We start from the raw sequence: 6,409 nt of genomic DNA on the forward strand, positions 1-6,409 counted from the left end.
GAATTCTCCACTCTCATTCCATCTTTACTACTTAAGGCTCTTGGCATGTGATCCTCATCATAACTTTCAAGATGCTAAGGAAGACTCCCCTTGCTGCTCCTTATGATGAAGATTTGTCAATCCTTTGATTTGAGTTGCACTAAAGTCTATGAACAAATGTGAATACCTTGAGCAACTAGGTCATTCATCCCGCACCCAAGGATATCCTAGACAAGGATATGAATTCTCCACTCTCATCATTCTTTGTTACTTAAGGCGCATGACGTGTAACTCTTATCATGATTAACAAGTGTTGATGAAGAGTCTGATTGTTGCAATGTTACTTATGAGGAGAGACTTGACAATCATTTGATTCAAATTATGCTAAAGTTTATGAATAAAGGTGAATACAATGAGAAACTGGATCATTCATCCTGTACCCAAAGATATTCAGAATGAGTTAAGGAATTCTCCACTTTCACTCCTTCTCTATTTCTTAAGACTCATGTCACACACTTGAATCAAGATTGACAAGCTATTGAAGAAACACCTTTGATGTGCCTTTCCTAGTAGTCCACTACTTGATTTGTATGGGATGCCTTGACTGGATGTCTGAACTTGAGGCCTTGAGATCCACAACATTAAAGGAACTATTCTTATCAAGTGATCGAGAGACTTCTGATAACTTGAATATGTTGAGGGATTATACACAATGAAAGGATTTAGTTAATCAAAATATCTTTTTATTAACTTAATCAAAGGGAATGAATTAGTTGGTTTATGTACAATATATCTAAAGATTAATCAGTTAAAATCTAATTATCTAATTATCACCATCACTAATCAATTAAAAATCTAATGTTTCTAATCATATTCTAACAAATTTAAAATATAATTATCATTAATCTAATTAAAATTTTAAAATCTAAACAAGCTCTAATGAACTAATTAATCTAATTAATTTCTAAAACCTAAATCAAGTTTTAAAACTTAATCAATCTAATTAATTTCTAGAACCTAAATAAGTTCTAAGGATTAATTAATCTAATTAATTTCTAAAACCTAAACAAGTTCTAAAAATTAATTAAATTAAATGACCTAAAATTTTCTAATTAACAAGATTAGAATTCTAATTATATCCTAATTAATCCTAATCCTAAGTCTTTAATTCTAATTATTTCTAAATCCTAAAATTAATCTCTAATCCTATTCTAATCACAAAACAAATAAATAAATGACTAAGAAAAGGGAGATGCGGGCTGAAAAACGCAAGCAAGGCCCAAATCCACTTCAGTTACTGAGCCAGGGGTATAGTTTGCAACGTTGTGCAAGTAGTCACTCAATGGGCTTGAGGGGGCCGTGACCCATTGCCTTGTTGTGCGGGAATGATGGGGTTACAACCAATAGTTTGGAATGGAAATTTTACTTCATACCCCTACACTTATACTAATACCCCTATAATTTTAAAAAAAATACCAATTTTATCCTTAATTGTTTTTAATCAATTTACCATTTCATTTTTAACCATTCAATTGAGACTTCCAAAAATTACACTTTCCACCCTCGTATCGGAACTCCTTGAAAAAGACATCCAGTATGTATTTTTTTTCAAACCGGAAGACTTTGTGAAAGACATCCGGAATGCTGCAAACAATATACCAGAAGAGTTATCTAAAGAGTTCCGGTTCTTTTTGAAAAAAAAACGTTCTGAAACACTTATCATATGTGTTTCGGTTAACAAAGTAACATAAACCGGAACTCTTCCTTGAAGACTTCTGGTATTATATTTTTGTATTCCGGAACTCTTCGTTGAAGACGTCCGGTTTGCATTTTTAAAATTTTTTTTGACTTTTTTTTATTGTGCAGGAATGGAAAATCTTCCCCAAATATGTGTAGATACTTCTGATGCGTTTTTAACGACTCAAAGATTTGGTACACGAGAATAGGTTATCAGATGGATTAAAGAGATTGGGATTAATAATAAAGTAACCGTTATTATCACTCGTTCAGATACTGAAATAGTCAAGAGAGGAAGAAGTAACAAATTAATATTTGGTTGTGATAAAGGTGGGAAACACAAGGATACTGATAGTGGAACCCAAAATGCGTCCAAGAAATGTGGATGCCCATTTAAAACCAGGTCGACTCCGGCGAAAGATGAGTTTGGTTGGAAGATTGATGTAAAATATGGGATCCATAATCATGGTTTACCTGATAGATTAGAAGGTCATTCCTTTGTTGGTAGGTTGACCACATATGAGAAGCAACATGTTGTTGATTTGACAAAGAGACATGTACCACTTAGACACATATTGCTTTCCTTGCAAGACCGAGATCCAGAGAATGTCACTCAGATTACTCAAATATACAAGCATAAGAGTATGATAGAAAAAGAGATAAGAGGTCCTAGAAGTGAGATACAACGTTTGTTTAAGCTTATTGAGGATGCAAGCTATGTGTATTGGAGTAGAAAAAAGGATGACTCGGAAGTTGTGAGAGAGATATTTTGGGCCCATCTTGATTTAGTTAAGTTGTTGAATATTTTTCCTATTGTGTTAGTTATGGATAACACCTACAAGACAAACAAATATAGACAACCTTTGTTTGAAATTGTTGGTATGACATCAACCGAGTTGACACTTGTTGTTGCATTTGTGTATATGGAGTCTGAGCAGACAGAGAATTTTTGCTGGGTATTGGAGAAACTTAAAGAATTGTTTGTGAAGAAAGATTTGTGTCCACTAGTGATTTTGACAGATAGCGATCTTGTTTTGACAAAAGCAATTGAAATTGTGTTTCCTAGGTCGATTAATTTTCTATGTAGATTTTACATTAACAAAAACGTTGGTGCAAAATGCAAACAATATATGGTGAATGACATGCAAAAGACGATAGACACATTATGGATGAAAGTTGTTTGGGCTAGTGATGAGGTTGAGTATGGTCAACGGTTGCATCAACTTGAGCATGCACGTGTTGATTATAGTTGATTTATTAATTATGTGAAAGACACATGGTTGACTCCACATAGACAGAGATTTGTTGGAGTATGGATTAATCGAGTGCTATATTTGGGTAACACGACGACTAACTGGTACGTGTTATAATTTTTAATATGTATTTTTTTTATATGTGATATTTTTAATAATTTCAATATGTTATTTTTAGGGTTGAATCTGCTCATTGGAAGTTAAAGCAGATGTTTGGAAACAGTATAGGTGACATGGTCAAATGTTGGGAAGCTATGAATAACAACTTGAGGTTACAACTGGGCAACATTAGAGCTTCTTTTCAAAAAAGTTTTTACGAAGTTGAGCACACACACGTAAGTTCATTTTATGGTAATTTGCGTGGTTCAGTGACTCGAGCTTCTTTGAGACGTATTGCTGAAGAGTTATTGAGAGTTGATTATGTTGGAACTAACAGGAAAATATGTGGTTGTACTCTTAGAACATCTTATGGGTTACCTTGTGCTTGTGAGTTAGGAAGATATGCACTAGGTGGTATACCGATACCCATAGATGTTATTCATGTTCATTGGAGGAAACTAACTATGGAAGTTGAGTTAGAGGTAGGTGTAGATGATGGATCATAGGTGGATATGACTTGTGTAATAGATGAATTGTGGAAACGGTTTAGGTCATTAGATGTTATTGGGAAAAGGGAATTAAAGAGTAGGGTTTGTGAACTTGCATACCCCACAATGACTCCATTGTGTCCACCACCCGAGAAATTAAAAACCAAAGGAAGAGTGAAGAAGAAACAAAAAAAACCCAACAAGATATGATGTTTATAGGGACCCTTCGTATCATGAGTATGTTGATAAGGCATCTCAATCTTCACAAAGGCAATCTCAACCATCACAAACTTCGAAGAAGTTAAAATTATCAAAGAAGCAACCACAATCAAAGAAACATTTCACTCTTCAATTTCCTAATTATATTAGATCATACATTGAAGATGTAGTTAATGTTGTATCAGATGATAATTGTGGGTTTAGAGTCATTGCATCGTTGGATGGATATGGTGATCATGGTTGGTCAATGGTTCGCCGAGACTTGGGGTTGGAAATGATATACAAGGATAAGTCAACTTTGTATGACAAGTTATTTTGTAATCGATTGTCACAAGTGAGAGAATCTTTGATGATATAATTCTTTGGTTCACAGCCACCAGAAAAATGGTTGACTCTACCAGATATGGGTCACTTGATAGCGAATCACTATAATATTGTACTTATCTGCTTAGGCAATCCGTGCATGACTTTCTTTCCTATGATAAGTTCACATTCACCAAATGTCTCAATTTATTGCATTGGTTTTGTTAACCAAAATCATTGGGTTCAGGTAAATATTTTATTTTATATGACTTACTATTTTAATTATTTCACTTTATTAAATATATGTTTTAATTATTGTTATCAGGTTAACATGAAAGAGGGGTTTCCGTTGCCACCAGTCACATTAGATTGGAAGAAGTTTCGTTGTCAAGCAGCAACGTCTTGGATGTTAGGATTTATAGGACGTCTACAACATTGGCAATTACTTACGCCTATATTAGCATGAATATGTAATAAAAACATGAATATGTAATCAAAACATGAATATTATATTATGTCTATTTTATTACATTCAGTTCTAAAAGTTAATACATAAATTAATGTGAACGAGAAATATGCAAAGCTTCAAATAAATCAGCAAATTGTGGATCTTCCTCTTCGGCATTAACCTGTCTCAGATAACGATGAATCAATGTAGATACACGAGCCCAATTAGGACTAGATGGTCTTGTGTCGTAAACAAGATCTGGCACCTCTCTTGGTTCGTCACGATGGGGAGGGACCAAACGTGGATGCGAAACACAATAATACCACTCCAGATATCCATCTCATATATCATAAGGAGTGGTAGCCAAAGTAGTTGGACGGATCACAACAAGAATGCTCTGATGGTAACCAATCCTATCAACATCAATATCATTAGCCATCATACAATCAAGAGGTGGGGATGGAATATACTGCTTGTACCCGAACTGACGTAAACATCTATCAGGCAAGTATAGAACAAATGTGTCACTCCACTTCAAACACCCCCTGTATAGACATAACTCATCAAACTTATGCCATCCTCTATGATCCTCAAATGGACGCCATATGACGTCGGCAGGTGTCAACTCGTCCAAAATAGGTCACAAATCATCCACCTTCAGAACTCCTTACCTATAGGCCCATCTCATCACTCGAGGAAGACCATAATTATCAGTTGGTTTCCAATTCTCTCCTCTTTTTCCAATAGTTGGAAAGTACTCGTGAATCCAACACTGTTACAATATAAAAACATAATAAACAAAATAAATTAAATTAACATACTTTATAAAATGAATCCAACACTTAATAAACAAAATTAAATTATATACATGTAGGAGAGTAGGATATCCACCGAGCTGGTTGCAACTGAACATGGACGCATCTCCAAGATATATGTATAGGGTAACCAATGCAGCTGCTCCCCAACTATATCCCGAACATCTATCTAAGTCCGTAAAAAGTAAGAGATATCGTGCCTCGACAAGTGTAAAGGTCTTGTCGGCAAAAATTGTGGAACCCACCAACATTAACAAATATGCTCTAGTCGCATATGCCCAGCTAGAAGCAGCTTTATGTTGTACGAATAAATCGTATAACCACTCCAATTTATAATAAGAACTCATGCAACTACGAACATGTGATTATGCCTCACTATGTGACACTCCTAAGTATTCAACAACAAGTTCAACAACAACCTCTTCAGTGACATCCCGAGGACTCTATAACACACCCCTGATGGGCAAGTGAAACAGACATGAGACGTCATCCAAAGTAATGCTCATTTCACCAAACGGCATGTGAAATGAAGATGTCTCTAGATGCCATCTTTCCACAAATGCGGATACCAGATTTGTGTCTATCTTGTTCAAACTAGTTCTCTGAAGTGAAGATAACCCAAACCTAGAAACCCAACTTTCCACCTGTTGTGGAAGAGCTAGTGGAACCCTCGATGTCAGCTTAAGTCCGTGTTCATCAACCTTTAACTCTTTCTTTGGGCCTGTTTCCTAAAAACAATTAAAACACATATTATAAAACACAATATAAAATATTCAAATATTATTCAATTTCAAATATACGTCGTTTATTTACCTCACCAAACCATAAATGGCGAGAAACATGATGCTCGTACTTTACCAAAAGAGATGTATCGTATGACCCTCATAGATAGCCATTCGGTTCTGCTGCAAATGTAGATGTGCCCCATCCTAAACTACTGTCTAGAATCCTACCGTCGACACCTCGTCTTTGTAGCGGTAAATTCATGACCATCAAGCTATGGATAAGCTACACGTCAATTAAACCAGAGTCGCCACCGCGCTTTTATTGTTTCCAAGGGAAAAGGGA

This window comes from Lathyrus oleraceus, chromosome 7 (genome assembly GCF_024323335.1).
Source record: "Lathyrus oleraceus cultivar Zhongwan6 chromosome 7, CAAS_Psat_ZW6_1.0, whole genome shotgun sequence".
Classification (NCBI taxonomy): domain Eukaryota; kingdom Viridiplantae; phylum Streptophyta; class Magnoliopsida; order Fabales; family Fabaceae; genus Lathyrus; species Lathyrus oleraceus.